The 19,534-nt window shown below is 35.9% G+C and overlaps 1 protein-coding gene across 2 annotated transcripts in view; it reads right to left on the bottom strand.

The window, feature by feature from the left end:
• LOC129725609 (3-hydroxy-3-methylglutaryl-coenzyme A reductase) overlaps positions 1–19,534 on the bottom strand; it is a 55,547-nt gene that overhangs the window by 16,204 nt on the left and 19,809 nt on the right. The gene's annotated exons all lie outside the window — the stretch shown is intronic.

Raw genomic sequence — 19,534 nt, 5'->3', positions numbered from 1 at the left:
TCGCCTAAATCATGCTAAAACTATCCTAGAATCAAAATCTACATCGCCCAAGTACAGATCTAAACTCAAAGTTCGTTTAAATCAATTTTTACCGAACAACTTCTATGCTCCAATATCACATTTTTCGTTAAATTTGGCGATGCTCGGCTTTGTAAATTAGTAGAAGTTACCTATGATCGATATCGTGTTTTAAATTTAAAGTATAGAGGTCGCTGTATCAAGTTTCGACCGTTACAGCGTCTCTACAGCACGTGTTTACTCACAATTTCCTTTTGTTTAGTCGATCAGCCGTTCTCGTTGTGTACGTTTTCTGTTTGAGTTTTCCTATACTTTTTTTACTGTGAGTCATATTCAAAAGTACTTAAATATGAGTGACAAGGTGGCCAAAAAGGCAGTAAAAGAAGAAGTACAACTCAGAGTAGAATTAGTAACCGACACCCGCCTAACGTAACCCGGAATACGTTAGTACCTCGGCGAAAAAATTAAAAACTTCTGATTTAAGCCGTGATCGCGATGTTGATAGGGATTTCGGCTACTGTTTCATACATTCTTCGCTCTATTTACTGCCCTTTCTGAATAAGGAGCGTGTGAAAAAAGTAATAGTGATGTGCGGTTTTCACAGTCGAGCAAGCGTGGACTAGGCTTCAAGATTCTTGTGTCTTGTTCGAACTGCAGTGATGCCGATATTTTTAACTATCCTCTAATACATAATCATGCTCTTGGATTAACCATTAGGCCGAACATGTACGAGTTTTGCGTGGGATCGGACGCCAATCGCGTCAAAGTCGCTGAGCATCGCATGCCCGATATCGCGAAAGAGTCTAGGTGCAGCCTTACATCAGACAAAAAAGGAAGAAGAGGCAAATAAGGCCCAGGAAGGACAACTTTACGGCGCAGGGATAGCTGACTGATGGTAAAAAATTAGTATGGGCTTCATTATTGCGATTCTTATTATTTAAAGCATTTTGAAACTTTAAACGCGTTTTTCTCAAAACCATGTTTTCAAAATCGACTAACAGTAGAACTGAAAAAGATTACACCCGACTTGAAATTTTAACTGTAGCTTCTTCATTAGATTATCTAGTGAAGTACACATGATTTTAGCGATTGATTAACAACAACAAAAGTTATAAACAATTAAAGTCGATTTTTTTTTTGTCAAAAAAGAATTTTTTCTTCCAAACCGTTGCCATTTTGCGAAGAAAAACTCTGGAAATATAATCATGTGTACTTCACTAGCGACACCTATGTAGATAATGAAAAAAAAAAATTGTTTTGGTGATAGGTGGAGTTGGGCACGACTTCTACTAATCGCTACTTTGAAAAAAAAGCGGTTCACGGCAATCGCTACACAGCCGCCATTTTGTAACATAAATAGCAATAAAAGAAATTTTTCTATTCTGCAAGAGTTGCTTAATCCAATGATATATTATTTATTTTATTTATTCATCTCAAATGAAAAAAATCATGAAAAAAGCCTTGTTTTTTGAGCATTTGGTGGATATCACCCCTTAAATCTGAAAGTAATAAACATGAGATTGAAAGTTATGTTAACTAAATGAATTGGTGATGATTGAATCGATTTCCTTAAGAAAAACAATTTGTAACTCTATTTAACTCTTCAAATTAGACAATAAATTACTTTTATTCCACATAGAAATTAAAGGCCCTTGAGTTCACGTTATGAATGAATGACTTTATATCAACATAAACCATAAAACAACATCAAGTGTACCCAAATGAGGGATCGAGTCTCCCCTTGTCTGAGATTTTTTTTTTTATTTTTGCATGTTGTACAAAAATGTTTATTACTTCTTCTATAGCCAAATTATGTGGAGGCGTTTCTATGGTAATAAGATATCAGTGTAATCTTTCTAAAATTAAAACAAAAACTTATTTTGAATGTACTCACAGATATAATGTAACTAAGAAAACGGGATCGAGTCTCCACAATCTCCCCTGAATTATTCTTCCTAGGGTTTCTGTCTAGAAAAAATGTTGTTTTAAACGTTTTTGACGATTTCGTATACCATCCTGGAAAATGCGTAAATTCTGAAATCCTGAATTTGAACTTTTATAGACAATTTACCCGACATTCTGAACAAACGAAATGAAAGTAGAAGTTAACTTTCATTGTGAGGGAGGAAACCCAATACACTGGGGTCGCTTTTTACGCGGTTGGTTATACCGCATTTAAAAGATTAGATTAGATATATTCATACTAAACTTATTTGATACCGCGTACAAACCATCTTCCCAATCGAGTAAAAATAATGCGCGTTATTGTAGAAATATCCCGTTCAAAAAACGCATAAAAACCACCCGCGTAAAAAGCGACCCCAGTGTACCCATGTATAAATAAATCGACCACTGCGGTAATCTTCTTAACATATAAAAATGCAACTCTGTGAGAAAGGTGACTAAAATAGTTCGAGACCCCTACCTCTTCTGGAAGGGAGGGGTCCCATACAAATGAAACACAAATTTTTGCACATCTCGAAAACTGGTGGATGTTTTTAGGGGTAACAAATATGTCCGTATTGGTTCGACACCCCTCCCCTCTTCCATACAAATGAAACACAAATTTCTGCATATCTTGAGAACCAACCAAATAAATGGAATAAAATTTGACAGGTGAATGTTTTTAGGGGTAACAAATATGTCCATAATACAGGGCTAGTAGCGATTTTGGAGCAAAATAATAGGGACTTTAGTGACTTTTTTCATTAAAATAGTGACCAAATAGAGACTAAATAGTGACCAAATAGTGACCAAAAATATACAAAAGAGGGTTTTGAAATTTATTGTTGAACCATAAATGAATGAATTTTATCTGAAATTTATGTCTTTAGAACATAGGATGTGCAATGATTTGTTCTCATAGAAAATAACTAAAATCTGTATCATAATTTCACTTTGAAATGGTTGTAATAACATCTTGTTCAATATATTCGAATACAAGTTTTCGAGTTATAAGTGTTAATGAAAGTACGTGAACGAATGTATGCACTCTCGAATACGCATTGGTGTGTTGGTGGTCTGTCAGTTCTATTTAGTTCTTGATGTGCGATGTAACAAATCCGGAAAGTCGTAGTAAAACGATTTTTGGTCAGTGACTGCCCTTGCACAATATTCAAACATCTGAAATCTAACTAGGCGAGATTTCGTTTATTAAACCATCGAAAAATACAAGGAAACATTCTCTTTGAGGGATCGTTGAAAATTCTGTCGGCCACGATCTGCAAGGATGCCGTAAGTCGTAAAATTGTGACTGTTATGAAAAAGCGTGTCCGGCGAAATGATAACGTTCAGTTTGTAATTCCCACCCATTTGAGTATAACTATTGAATCGGTCCACAATATTTTGGCCGATTCTTTTAGAAAAAGAGGCTCGATAGAGTGAAAATGATACTTTCACAACTCGCTGTTCGCGAGTTCATTGTTTCTGATGAGAAACTATTTGGCCTGAAGTGTGACTGGTTACACAAAACAATCGAATGTGAGCAGCAGCAAGAGACAACATTTCAGAGTTCTAAAGGAGCGTTCCTCGATTGCAGAGTACAGCTTTAGTGATGGTCTCGGGAGCAATTTGCAAGCGAGTAAACTTCCTCTAATTTTCATTTACAAAGACGCCGAATTTAATGCTGTTTATTATAAAACGGTAGTTTTGGCAAAAAAACGTTACCCCGTGTCTTAGAAAACTCTTCAGAGCTAATTACTATATGTTCTAGCAAGACGGTGCATCAGCGCATACTGCGAACTTGACTCAAGGTTGGTATAGGGACAATTCGAGGGACTTTTTGAATAGAAATAAATTGCCGTAAAGTTCACCTGATCTCAACTCAATAAACTTTTTTTTACAAAATCTCCAACTTGTAAAACGGTTAAAGCGGTTATCCAGAAAATCTGGGAACCCGTGCCGCCTGTGACAGCTTCGAAAAGCGTTTGAAGTTGGTTAAGCTAACTAAGGGAGGAGTTTTTCAAAATATATTGAAAATAGCATTGTTCGTTCCGAAAATCTGCAAAAACAATACTAAGCCTGTTTGTCCCATCAATGATTTTCTTGATATGGAGCATGGGACAAATATGCGTGGAACAGGTTATCATTATGGAATTCCGAAATGGTATCTGGTAAACACCGGTAGGTTCGAATGATTGAAAGCAAACCCCTACGAATTGAGACCTAAACACGACTATGCACAATATAAGCTCAAAATTTTTGAATCCATTTCAACCAGGAGGAACAGTTGATTTCAGACAAGCAATTCAAACCACAAACGTTATTTCACGCACAACACTGATTAGAGACGCGAGTAGCTTGTAGAAAAACCCTTTACATTCCTTTTGCAGCTCTTAGACAATTCATCCGTAACTATTCTGCACTGATCACTTCGATGAGAAATTTGAAAACATTGCCTGGCATGAAACTTATATGATGGAAAACTTAACAAAAATGCCTTACAAACCGAACTGTCCAAATATTCTGTAAATGAGAAGCAAGCTTTCTAAAGTATGTTGCAACACAACAATAGTTAATTTATACATTTAAAGCTAAAAAAGTGACTTTAGTGACCATTTTGTCGTAAAATAGTGACTTTAGTGACTTTTTAGCGTAAATAGTGACTAGGCTCAAAATAGTGACAAAGTCACTAAAAAGTGACTCGCTACTAGCCCTGATAATAGTTTGACACCCCTCCCTCTTCTGAAAGGGAGAGGTTTCCTACAAATGAAACTCAAATTAATTCACAACTTAAGAACTAATCAAATAAATGGAACCAACAAATTTCTATGGTGGTTCGACACTCCTCCGTACTCTGAATGGGGAGGAAGGTTGCCCATAAAAATTTAACAGATATTTCAACCAGGTTTTCCGGCCTACAACAGCCTGAAATGGTCGGGTTGATGCACAGGAGCTAAAATTGGACTCCAGTCGCCATTTTAAATATAAGATGGAAACTCCCGGTTTTAAATATGGGTGTTTCTGGAACTAGAATGACGCCCAGAGGCCAGAAAATATCTCTAAATGCCATTTTAGAATCCAAGATGGTGACTTCTGGTTTGTGAAAAACAGCGAAGGTGACCAAATACCACCCAGTATGAGTATTTCCGATATCGTAATGATGCACTAGAGCCACAAATCGACCTCAGACAACATTTTGAATTGTAAGATGGCAACTTTCGGTTCCTAGAAAACAGCCGAAAATGGCCGCTCTCCACCCAAAATGATTATATCCGGAACCAGAATGATACACAGGAGCTAAAATCGACTACAGACACCATTTTGAATTTTTAAAAGGCGACTTCCGGTTTCTGGAAAACAGTCGAAAATGACCAAATAACACCCAATATGGACGTTTCTTCAACCAAAATGACGCTCAGATGCCAGAAATTGTCTCCAAATGCAATTTTGAAATCCAAGATGGCGACTTCCGGTTTCTGCAAAACAGCCTAAAGTGACCAAATACCATCCAACATGAGTATCTCCGGAACCAGAATGATGCAAGGAATAAAAAAAGACGGCCAGGGCTGGCAAGATGAACTATTGCTTATTTCTATATGAACTATTGAAACTTACCCAAATTATTCATGTCAGTCACATACTATAAGAATTTTTGGAATTTCAGATATTTTATAGATTAAAACAATAGTGAGTTATTTGAGAAATAATCAAACTAAGTTCGCTCTCAACTGCAAAGCAATGTGATGTAATTTTCGCCGTGTCGAATTTAGGTTTCTGCTGCTGTTAAACTTCAGAAAACTGTAGTTGACTGTATTCAAAGGACATTGGAATAGTTAACATGCGGGTGAGGATAGTTTAATGAATAAATTATTTTTTCGGGAATCAGAGTTATCCAGAAAATTATTTGCCTTTTAGGTAAGACGGTCAATTGTTGTGCGGGTAAAATGGCCAGTCTGAAAAAACGACAATAAAACCATTTATTATTCTTTTTTAAGTATTCTTAACATGTGAAATGAGACCCAAAGTCATAACTCGCATTTGAAATGGAAATCATTATTAGAAATGTTTATAAAACCTTTAAATATACTACACGTGCACCATGTGGATGATATGTATATAAAAACAATTTGCTTGAGTATTTTATACCAGTCCGTCTTACCAGCAGGTCCGTTTCATATGCATTAGACTGGGACACCGTCATATAGAGGAAAGCGTTGAGTTATTTTCCTTGAAATAATTGAATTTCTGATGAATGGCTTAACATTCATTTTTTCTAGCAATACTGCTGCTTGCGACATGCTGCTTTTGCAAATTCAACCAGGTGGTTAAAAAAGTATCACGTAGAATTAAGCTTAACGGGCTATCTATCTACGTATTTTTGGAAGATATTATGAGCAAAAATAACACATTCAAGCTTAATTCCATTCGAAATTATTTCTCATCCGTAAGTAGGTTTGCAACAGCAGAATGCTGCAGCAGTGTTGCTGGATAAGTTCGATGTCGTACCGTTCGTCAGACATTCCATCAGTTGGGGGTGAATGAATATTTCTACAAACATCGTAGCGCCTTACAGCCTTCAGAAGAGTTTTTCCCAGGAAAATTTCCTACAAATATCATGTATCGATAGATTTTCAAGGAGCCAACTTGACATCTCTGAAGAATAAATTTTGTAAAAGTGAATTTTCCCGAATAAAATCGCATGGAAACTTAAAAAAATCTGGCGCGTAAATATAGTTCTACCTATTGATCTTAAAAGTTACACAGTTGCTGTAGGATTCATAAGAAACACGAAAAGTGAATGGAAGCTAACATGTATTTTTGTTCCACCCTAATACGCATGTTGAGGAATATCGGTGTTCAAGACTGTTTTTTTATTGAAAACAATAACAAAATCACTATAAAGAAGGTTTGCTTAATTTTATGAAAAGCATTAGTCAATGACAAATATTATAAATATCGTTAGCTGAAATATTGTGTTTTGAGCAGAATAATGAATGATTTCCTTATGGTGACCGTATTGCCTGTCGTTCACCTACGTACGCGCAATACGTCGCACATAAGCAAACAAATTCAAAAACGTCAAAAAGAAAGTATTAAATTACTGTTAATGCTACAGTGTTTCACGAAAAATTATTATCTCGAAAGATGTAGTATAAATAAATAACATAATTCATAGTTAATAATCAGACGCACAACGTATTCCATTCCCGAAGAAACAATTCGGACCTTTAAACCTCAATATCAATATTTATCAATATTGATATATTTATCAATATTAATATACTTATCTATATTAATCACTGTGGCATAAAGGCACTTCTGCGGGTAACTATAAACAGCCAAAGCTTGTGGAGTAAAAACAATCACGTGCAATATTACCACGTTATGCAATCTATTACTAAACAGATAATGCAACTGAGTCGTTCAAATACCAGTACATAAAGCATTTATTTTGCGGTTACCAGTAGCTCGTATACATGTTGCCACATTGAAGGCTTCAATGCTTGCTTCGAAAATTGTTAGTGGCGATGATCATTGAACATGTGTGTGTAGGGGGTAAGCATTGTTTTCTTTACCTAATAATTGTTCCGCTGCAATTCAACTGTTGTGTCACAGATTGACCAGTTTACGAACAGACTGTTCAATGTTACACTACCATACGGCTGTTGGTCGAATTCCGACGCATCTGAATCCAATCTGATTAGTAGTTACCATCTCATATAGATATATATTATTTAGAGTTCACTAATCTTTACTGGTGTGGACAATATCTATACCCATTTCTTTTTAAATTTGAAGGACGTGTTAAAAGATTCCCTAAATTAGACTCGTTTCTTGTTATTTAAAATTGCTTGGACTGTTCTCTCATTATAACCATTTAGCACAGCAATTTCGAAAATTTATTCCGCTTTTCTTTTTACTTTGCTGCTTTACTGATAGCGAATTTGTTTATTCTACCAGCTTACCGGGTTTTGACCTAGAGTCAACCAAATATCTTAAAATAACAATATAGTTCACTCTCTAATTTCCCATATATTTCCGTAAAGACAGACAGGGAACACCCCCTCTTGTGGTGAAAAAGGTAACTAAACTCATTGCACAGTGGTACAGTAAGGCAATTTATGCGGACATAAGCTTTTCGTTGCGATTTTGGTTTGCGATTTAAAGCCATAGTTTTTGTAAAAAGTTGTTTCTTATACATAGTCCTCTATTTATGTGCGAATGAAAATTAGGGTGGTCCTAAAATCAACGAAATAAAAACAAACTAACTTGGTTTTATTTGCATAAATAATTGTAAACCAACTAATTCTAAGCCTTTTCGCTCTATTTTTCAATTCAAATTTAAAAACAAAGTTTTCTTCGGTAACTTTAATCAAAAATACGCCAATTTTGACGAAAAAACATTGTCGATATATTGTACAGGTGGACTCTTCACTATTTCTATTTTGAAAATAGGCCCTTTTGATATATCGATGTTTCCGTTTAGGGCAAATATAAATAATTTTTTTTGTATCATATGAAAGAACAAATATTGTATAAATATTGTGAAGAAATACCGAAATTTGCTTAAAATTAGTTGATCTACAACTGTGCCGATGAATGTATACATTTATTTCTGCAAATAAAAAAGTTAATATTTTTATTTAGTCGATTTCAGGACCACTCTAATTTTCATTTGCACATAAAAAATAGACTAAATATAAGAAACAAGTTCTTAGAAAAAATTTTACTCTAAAACCACAAAATCGCATCGAAAAACTCATGTCCGCCTACATTGCCTTACTGTACCACTGTGCATTGTTGTTAAATTTCTGTGAGCGTGTGACCGACATTTTCACACACGAAACTGAATTTACTCAATTTTAGATTCAGTTGACTCAATTTCATACTTTCACAGAAAAAAATATGTTGCAGATTTCGTGCGTATATTGTTGGTATGTAAAACTAACGCCATTCCGGGAGTGAAATATTGATAATATAATGTGATGTAGCTTATCGAGGCACTAAGAAGAAATATTCAAATAATCAGGCCATGACGTGTAAATGGTAAACTAATCCCAAGTTGCTATATACGTGGTTCCCTGTGTAACTTCACTAGCTCAGATCCATCAAGGGAAGCAACTACGAAATGTGCGGCCGTCAAGCTCAAGCTCAATGATCAGGCCACGAAGTGTACAATTAAATGAAGGTTTCAATTACTCGTGGAGAAGATAAAAGGAGAAACCGCACAATGGTTGTCAATAGTCGTGTATGGTTGTTGTGCAACTTTTAGCTTAGATAACACTTGAATGTTCTATCAATTAAACAATTTAAGTATGGATACATATAATGTTGTAATTGGTTTAAAAGCTTTATTATATTATATATAAAAGATGTTCAACAAAACAAACATAATTAGTGATAACAACTGTTATGCAAAAACTATTATTTAATGTTTAGTTTTCTTCGCTTTAAAAGTTTTTTTTTTGTTTTTTTTTTATCCATCCAAATTTTTTGCTTTTGAGCTCTAATCTTCGTATTAATCACTTGCAGCTTTGCTTTAACCAGCATATTTATGTATTTACTAGCTGACCCGGCAAACTTTGTCCCGCCTATTTTTGTGTTTAATTCAATAATTTTCAACATTCCAAATTCATTGATTTCTTGCGATTTGTTTATATCGTTTGAAATTATTGGTCGTAGTATTCGGCTGTTTCCCAGAAGTTGCCATCTCACAATTCAAAATGGTGTCTGAGGTCAATTTTTAGCTCCATGCATTATTCTGGTTAAAGAAACACTCATATTGGGTGGTATTTGATCACTTTAGGCTATTTTCCAGAAACCGGAAGTCACCACCCTGGATTTTAAAATGACATTTGGAGACAATTTCTGCCCCCTGAGCGTCATTCTGGTTTAAGAATAATAGGTGTTCTGGTTAACAGCAATAATAGGTGTTATTTAGTCATTTTCGGCTGTTTTCCAGAAACCGGGAGTCACCATCTTAGAATTCAAAATGGTGTCTGTGGTCGATTCTAGCTCCTGCGTATCATTCTGGTATCGAAGCATCTCACATTGGATGGAAATCGGCCGGTTGAAGAAATACCCATATTGGGTGGTATTTGGTCATTTTCGGCAGTTTCCCATTCACCGGAGGTCGTCATCTTACAATTCATAATGTTGTCTGAGGTCGATTTGTAGCTTCAGTGCATCATAACAATCCCGGAAATACCCATAATGAGTGTTATTTGGTCTTCTGCCACTGTTGTTTAGGAACCGGAAGTCGCCATATTGGATTTCAAAATGGCATTTGGAGACAATTTCTGGTCTCTGAGCATCATTCTGGTCAAAGAAACACCCATATTTGGTTGTTTTTGGGTCATTTTCGGCAGTTTTCCAGTCACCAAAAGTCGCCATTTTACAATTCAAAATGTTGTCTGAGGTCGATTTGTGATTTCAGTGCATCATCACGATTTCAGAAATACCCATATTGGGTGGTATTTGGTCATATCTCACTGTTTCTTCGAAACCGGAAGTCACCATCTTGGATTTCAAAATGGTATTCAGAGACAATTTCTGGCCTCTGAGCGTCATTCTGGTTAATGAAACATCCATATTAGGTGGTATTTGGTCATTTTCGTCTCTTTTCCAGTCACTGGAAGTCGCCATCTCACAATTCAAAATTTTGTCTGAGGTCGATTTGTGGCTTCAGTGCATCATAACAATCGCGGAAATACCCATATTTGGTCATTTGCCGCTGTTTTTCAGAAACCGGAAGTCGCCATCTTGGATTTCCAACTGGCATTTGGAGACAATTTCTGGCCTCTGAGCGTCATTCTAGTTAAAAAACACTCATATTAGGTGGTATTTATTCATTTTCGGCAGTTTTCCAGACACCGGAAGTCGCCATTTTACAACTCAAAATATTGTCGGATGTCGACAAACGTACAAACCGTGGAACACCACCCATGGATTGCCTCATACATAGGCGAACTTTATTATTATAAAATATTCGGCCGAGTCCACTTCAGAATAAAATGTGCATTTTTTTCAGTGTACCCATTGGGGTAATATTATTGTTGAAAGTTACTCTTTTTCGCATGTCGTGTAGAACAAAATCAGAAGTGGCGCACCTAGCGGTCGAAAAGGTGACTAACGCTTCTGTAATTTCAATTTGTTTTCATAATTTGACGTAAGTGAACTATATTGGTATTCAAGATATTTGAGTCAACCTAACTGTTGCTGTCCTTTTTTTATTCGCTTGATTTTGACCCAGTATTAGCATAGCGTGCTGCCCGAAGCGCACTGTAAAATTTGTCAGTTTAGCCCACTACTGCACGTGCTTAGTTCGTAAACAATTATCTGGCATCTATTTCTTACGTGCGTCGTGAATAGCGATGTCGTTTCTTTATTCCTGGGTAGATTTGCACTGACCCAGTGGAATAAAGAAGTTCGCTATAAGAGGTAAAGTTACCATACGGTAGATATGGTAAGAGGATGCCATTTTGTGCTGGAAGTGGGAGATTTTGTATTTGTAAGCTATCTATAATGTTTACGTCTTTGAATGCATGATTATTAAAGGATATTAAAACGGGCAGTGTATGTAATATTACGAAAATGCGAAAAATGAACGAAAACTGAGAATGTGAATCAAGTTTTGGAAAAAATATACCTCATCCAGACAGGGCTCGAACCCGCAATCAGTCATGTCTCCGGCATTGTGTTTTATCCAGTCAAACTACACATCCGGATCAACTGTCTTGCGACCATTGTTGCCAACTGTAGAGGTTTATCTGGAAACGTATAGATTTTTTCGTTTTCTTTGGTACAGATTCTGTATTGTACGATAGAATATGTAGGTAATCCAGCACATCCAACAATCTTTTCGTATAGCAGCATATGCTCTGATGTCAATCGCGCGGCGAGCGTCAAAAATGTTGAAACTCTTTACAGAAAATTAGCTCGATGTGCATGTTTTCCACAGGACATACCTAATTTTTCGTGTGTATCTTGTACGATTTTTTCTCCGCTTTCAAACGTTGGTCTCAAAATTAAATAGGGGGTCGCCAACTTGTTCAAAAACGTGTTTTACTGTTAAAATTCAAGATGGCGGCAAAATTTTTAACACTTTATATGAAAGCCCGACATGTTTTCTGTATAATAACATGCTATTTGTAGAAAGTTTTGGAGCAAAATTTTGAAATAGCTCGATAGAAATATTCCATTTTTCTTTGGGGTCCACCAAATGAATCAAATTTAAGTGCATTTATTATTTTTTACTGCGTTTAATCGAACTAATCGAGATCCCATCTATGGCCTACGTGTGATCGTGAATGTACCTTCTCAGTAGTTTAACGGGATAAATCACCATGCCGGATGCATCGGAGATTGCGGGTTCAGATCACGTCTGGATGAGATGTATTTTTTTTTTCAAATTCTAATTCACATAGGGTGTGGGACTAGTTCGTCAGGGGTTTTCTTCGTCTTAATTTTTGCTTCATTCTAATGAGAAATATATGACGAAGTAAACCCCTGCCGAAGTAGTCCCACACCCTACTCGTAAATTTACATAAGCTGCCTGCTTTACATAAACATAAAATGTGGTCGTGAACCAAAAAAATCAAATTAGATATCAAAGTAATAAGAAAAAAGCTCGAAGTTTCACCCTTTTCAAAATACAAAATATATCCCGCATACCTGACGATTTGGTAGGAGAATTTTTTCTTTCTAATTCGTTTTCTATGCTTTGCCCCCTGGGCTTGGTGGTTGAGCTCAAATCTGGGGTTCTTATAGCTTTACAGAACTCTTCAAGATAGAGCCTCAAAGTTGATTCAGCTTTGACAGCACAAGGGCGCGTGCTTCCGGGTGGCGGATGGGAGCTAAGGGAGATCATGAGAGTCAGATACCTATGTTGTAGCTTTTCCTACTCTGATCTCGGCAGTCTCCTATGTGGGGAGGATTCATGACAATATTAATTGTTGATAGTTTTGGCGAATTCTCACGTGGACCAGACCACATTGTGCAAGCTCTGTACTCATCTAGAAAGTGATAATTACCTACTTCTTAATTTTGTGTAGTTGTAGTAGCCGTAGTAGTAGAAACAAGATCTATAATTTATGTGTCATTTCTACTCTCGTACAGGCTTTCTGCTATCAAGTTTTTTTTGTTTTCTCTCAACATAACAACGTTCTACTCTGATGCATTTGTGTATGAATATGTGTTCTGATGTATAAGGTCTATCAAGCGACGACTCTTCAATCTTCGAAGGATTTTTGGAAAAACTATAAAAAAGTAGTAAATTACCTGACCAAACGACTATAAAACATTACCAGTGGAAGTGTAGTAAATGTATCAAGCATGACATGTCTATATATCCCCTTTGACTTGTCCTATATCCCTCTCTCTTTGTATCCTGTCTTAGTTTATCTATCTTTATACTATTAAGTAGTCAAAATCATATAAAACCGCGCCTTAACATTTTTTTAATTGACATAAGCACACTATAAAACATTTTTGAACTTTCGCCCTCATCTCCAAATCATTGTTAATCTTCAGCTTTTCACGCTTTTCTGTTTCCTTCTGCTTTTTTTTGCTGTAAACTTGCCGTTGTGTTTTCAATATTTCTTGGAGTGTATGGGCCTTTTGACCTCCAAATATTCATTCAGCGGTAGGGCTTAGAAATGTTGTCTTCTCGAAAAAAGTCTCCATTAAAAATTTAACCTCAACCAAACTTCGAAAAGAAGAGCCTCAAAGCGGTTAAAGTTTCACTTTCGAAAAAATGCATATTAAATTGTCAGAATTAAAAACTGTTGATGCCCAATGTCTTAAAAATGCACGAAACGTCGAGATTGCTTGTTATGGCTAAACATTTTTTTTTGTTCTCAGGAATAAATTTTGGGACTTGAAATATTTTCGAGCTGGGGCCAGTTCTCAAGGTCCCTAAATTAAATTGGCACTCTGAATAAAAAAGTTCAGAATGAATTCAAAAAATTTATTCAAAATAATCCGAGTAAAACCCTTGTGTTACTGGAAATCCGCGTGATACACCACAGAAATTCCGAAATCCGCGTAAAAACTTAACGCGTTAAAAAACACACAAAAATGTTTTCAACCGTTTGAGCTTAAAGTTGTAAGTATTTCTCTAAGTTCTTTCTGAACGATTTAAAAATTTACAAAGAAAATACAAAGAAAATACAAATACAAAGAAAAAACGTGATAGCATCGAAGAAACAAAGACCTTATTTATTAGATAAAATTCATCATTCATGGGGCACATTCGGACACTTACCAAATTTGTGTTTGATTGTTGATAAACAAATATCGATTTAGACTGATTCTCAGTCCTAAAAATGGTTCGGAACTACAAAAGAAAAACCGATAGAGCAAGCATCAACGAAGATGAGCTGGGAAGAGTTTCTAACAGAACAATGTCTTTGAGACACGCTTCTGATACCTGCGGAATTAAATGAAGTACCTTGGTCTGTCGTCTGAAAAATCAAAGAAACGAAAAAACGGAAAAATCAGAAAGCTTCTCGTCTAAAAACTCAGATGAACAAGTATTTACGAACGTGGAAGAAACGTCTCTAGAGAAATATTCGATCGAAAGTGCCCATATGAATTATGGATTGACGGGATTGACGTACCAGGCCAAGGCGATTGGAAAATTGTTTCTCAATGTTCTGGAACACTTGAATGAGGTTCCAGAGAGCAGCGTAAGTGAAGCAATTTTGCTGTTGCTTGACAATCACGAATGCCATTGTACTTTGAACCAATCAAATATTGCCGAGAAAATGGCATAGTTCTTGTATCCTTTCCCCCTCATAGCCAGTTTGCTCGATTTTTATTTTATGAAATAAATTTGAAATAAAAGGATGAGTTTCGAAGTTTGCAAAGCATCTGATCTCAGTCTTTGCTTTTATGAAGGAAATAGTTGAAAAACACAAAATTTTCATTAATCTAGAAAAGTTTTTCAACACTGTCCGAAAGTGCCCCAGGACTGTCCGAAACTACCCCACACACGAGGCACATTCGGACAAAAAAGCAACAGCCAGGATGAATTCAGATTTTTTTTAAAAGATAATAAAAAAAATATTAAAAATCATGGTTGAAAAAGTGTCCGAAACTGCCCCCCTCTTAGCTCACTTTATAGTCAGTAAGATAGTTTTAAGTTTATTTTAAGTTTCATTTTATTCCTTTTTTTTTCTCCTTGACAAGTAGGTTTAATTATTTTCCTACAATTACATTAACTTAACTGCGAAAGCTAATAACATTCAATAATATAAAAAAAGCGTACAAATATTTATATAATAGTGTTGAAATGTCACCATTTGTGGCAGAACACACAATATTAATTCTGAATAGATATTTTAGTACATAAATACATAAATAAATCATTACAGACTCCCCCCCCCCTATAAAAAAACTGCCCCCCTTTCCCCTACAAGAAGTTTTTAAATGACATCAATTTCTCATCGTTTTAATTTACGAATTTATTTATATTCACTATTGAAAATAAAGGTTGCAATTTTTCGTTCCAATATAATTTTTTTACAAGTTTAGTAATTATTGGCTAGAGCTCGTATAAAGAAAATAAAAGATTTGAGATAAAAGTTTTTGTGATACCTACAATTTTTCAATGATTTCACCTACTAACACTGAAACGCCCTTTCAAAATATATCATTAAATCTAAATAGTCCAAACAACTGTGAAAAAGTCATGTATGTTCTAGTCAAACTCAAAGTCTCCTTCAAATAAAAAAAACTCATGTTTTATCGTTCGCCCATTTCGCGTTGTATTGTAGACTACTGTTTGTTTTTGAAATAGGAAAAAATCTAAGAAACCTCATAAAAGAAGCTCTTCTTAACAAAATCTAGTAAAAAGGACAAACACAGAATTAAAAAAACTGCATGAGTTCTTTCCCACGAAAATTTCACAAAAAACTGAAAAGTTGATAACAAAATTTTGATTTTTTTAATGTTATTAAAGATATACTCCGCACCGCAGCAAAAAAGATTCTGATTACATTTATCAGAATAGCACAACGAGCACTGTTCGAGAAAATATTTGATATCTATTCACTTTACAATATGTCATTTGAATTGAAATTTTACACATTCATAAAAATGCAAATAAAAGAGCCCGCCATATAAATGTGCTTCTCGTGGGGAGCTGCGTAGCCGCAAGGTTACAGGGTCCGCTTTGTCAAGCGGATGGTCGTGGGTTCGAATCTTAGTAGAACCAGGCCATCCGATGTCAAAAAGGACTTAAGCATAGGTTTATTCTCAGGCTTCCCCACCAGTTACCCTTCCTTTAAGCTGAAATCTACAATACCTTTGCGTGACTTCCTCTTAACAAAAAATAAGTCCCTCTTATCAATAAAACTGGCCAGAAGGACGCACGACGAAACTTCTCCAGGGAATTATAATTGGTGATATTTGGCAAGAGGAACGAGTATCGGTATAGTAGAACAGTGAGCGTGTAAGGAAGAGTATCACATTACACACAAGCACTGATGAACAATAATAATAAGCATGCCACTTCTCAATAGCGGTATTGCTATTAACAGAAGTGCAGGATACAGCAGACACCCGGGCATATCTCATAATAGATCTACAATTCTGGTCGCAGTGAGGAAGTCCATACAAAAAAAAATGTGCTTCTTGTGATTAAAATCAAATCAAAATTTGAGTTTCATTTGTCTACCGAATTTCTTCGAACCCTGGAAGCAATACCCAGTTGCTCCGGTTCGAAATAAAATCGAACTTTAGAGATTCCGGTTCTATCCGATTTTAGACCGGATAATGTGGACTTAACTGTTCCTGATGTCGAACACTATTTACAAATACTTCCGAAATGATTTCCATGATATTGATCACATTCGTATGAGGCATTCCATAGAAAATAGGTAAAAAAAAATATTTTTTTAGCATGTCATTTCCGATTTCGCTGAATATTTTCACAGTTGTTCTCTTTTGATAAAAAGGTCATCTTATGATATCAGTGGTCCCCGTGGCTCTGTGGTTAACGATGTCGGTCGGCTAGCTCTTCCACACGGTTGTAATATCGGGTTAGATTCCCGATCGAGTTTTTTTTTTTTTTATTCTCGCTTATTTTCCGTCGGTCTAGTTCCGCCACTGTTGTGGCCAATCACCGACGCCCGGGGAGGCGACTCCACACCCAGGACCCTAACTCACGACCCGTTTATTAACGGACCGGCGCCAACGGCTTTACTTTCTCATGCGATGGAAGGCGTGATCCCAGAGATTTTTCGCCTCAGAAAATCTCCCGGTGTCGGCTAGGATTGAATCTAGACCAGTTGGGTTGGTTGTGAGTGGATCACGCCACCTCACAACCATCGACACCTATGTCGGCGGTGGGATTCGAACCACCGGTTGGCAGAGACGTTACCAACCACACTAGGCCCCCGCCCTCCCGATCGAGTTGAGGATCTTTTCGAGCTGGAAATTTTCTCGACTCAGCACTGGGGCACGGTGTATCGTTGTACTTATCCTACACATGCAAAATGTGCCAAAAACAATATCGATAACGAATTCTCTCAACTAATCCAGTTAATCGAGATCGCTATTAGCCCCAATGCTAAGCGTGCGATATTGTTTGTAATGATATCAGTTCTCCGCGACTGCTTTTTGAAAACGGTCTATCCAAAATGGTGACTGATGGATACAAATTTCTATATCAGAAAAACGGCTTGTTTGATTGAAATGGTGTCTTCAGCCAAATGAAATTGCAGGTAATGAAATTATTATATTAATTTACCCGTTTCAGATGATGTGAGAAGATTTATCGGAAGGAAATCTATATGATGCAATGTTTGACATGTAGTTGCTCTATTGCTCTCTACGATAGAACTAATAAGACGGAAGGACACTGAAAATTCCTATTTGCAAAGTGTTGCCTGATTTTGGGTTTGAAAATACGCTCATTTAATTCGCCTACCTACAACCTACCCAAGTGTTCATTACTTGCCGATCTACGTCACTTAAATGAGAAGTGGCTGGAAGCAATCAAATATGCACTACCATACCTGAGAACCGGTTTGTCGTATCATTCACATCTAGTAAAGTAGCTTGATAGCGAGAAAGCAAATTTAAAATCTGTTACAGTACTAGCTTTTCTCACTTTCAATCGAAAGATGCATACAGTAAAGTTTTTACTTCAATTTTGAGTTTAGCTTAGCGAATGAATATCTACAATTATTCGATTTTTTTTACCAAACTCAACACAAGATGTATTTTGTTTCTTTGGGCGCAATGGCTGCAATATTCAGTACGTAATATACAAACATATTGAACAAAACAATATTTTTATGCATGATTTATACGAAAAACCCCCTATGCTAGGGTGACTTACATAAGGTTATTTTTCACGATATAATTATTGCTTTAAAAAATAAATTAAATAAATAGACACACTGAATAAAATATATACATAATGTACAATACCCGAGTTTTAGGTTATTCATCGCTGCTGAAGTTTCATCGTCCGAATAAAGCTGCATTGAGCATTTGATTATTAATTTTCAATTGCAGACAACAGAAGAAAAATTTTGGCGGCAACAAAACGGCACTGAATATAAATCCCCGAAAACTAATTCACACGCGATGCTTGCAAAGTGGCAAACATCCATCAACTCCTTCGAAACTTGTAATACGTGAAATATAATTTGACCCTGAATGAGAAGTAGTGTTCAGGTGCGAAGTTGTTATAAACCTTTTGATAGCTAACTACCGTTCAAAATCATGGCCATGCGTACGTAGATGTCAAAAACATGAGTAGATTCGTTATAGTCACGTGACCCATCATAACGGCCCAATTTTCACACGAATGTTGCATTTCCTATGTAGTCAGTTGTTTCGTCGAATATATATATATATATATATGATGCCATCCAAATTTAGGTCAAAGCACCGGGTGCAAGAGGAGAAAGTTAAACGAATGAAAGAATTTGGAAATTATAAGATATCGAAAAACCGCAAAAAATATGTATCGCTAATGGGTTCAAGAAATCGAGTTCTCTTTAAAAATTATACATTAGAAAAACTTGATTTTTGGCAACATTAAAGTTTTGCTTGACATACACAGTGAAAAAAATTACATGGGTTTAAATGCACATTAATGGAGCATTGAAAACCATGTAATATTTCGTTTGGCATTATATTCACATGGAATGTAAATGAATATATTGTTAATTTGCATGCAGATTTATATTAAAAGCTTTAAGTTTAAATCACATAACATACAAACATGGTTATTCCCCGCGGGAGATGCCATATGGCATCACCTGACATATAAACTTTGAAAACAGTTAAACAACTATACTTGAAATTTCTAACGATGAAAATATTCTGAGCAGTTAGAGAACAGATTGATCTTCAACATGCAATATAGTTTGTGCTAATTATGCATGCAGTTGCTGAGTAATAAGAGTTTGAATGTCATTTGTCGATGTAAAAACTGATTTCTCTCCGCGGGGATAGGGTTAACGGTGTGAAATTGTATATGTTTTTCACTTTATGTGCTAGAAACCGTTATGTGCTATCATTTGTATTAAATGGAAATTTCATTTTTGGTAATGTG

Source organism: Wyeomyia smithii, chromosome 1 (genome assembly GCF_029784165.1).
Source record: "Wyeomyia smithii strain HCP4-BCI-WySm-NY-G18 chromosome 1, ASM2978416v1, whole genome shotgun sequence".
Classification (NCBI taxonomy): domain Eukaryota; kingdom Metazoa; phylum Arthropoda; class Insecta; order Diptera; family Culicidae; genus Wyeomyia; species Wyeomyia smithii.
This window is presented reverse-complemented; position numbering and strand designations above follow the sequence as displayed.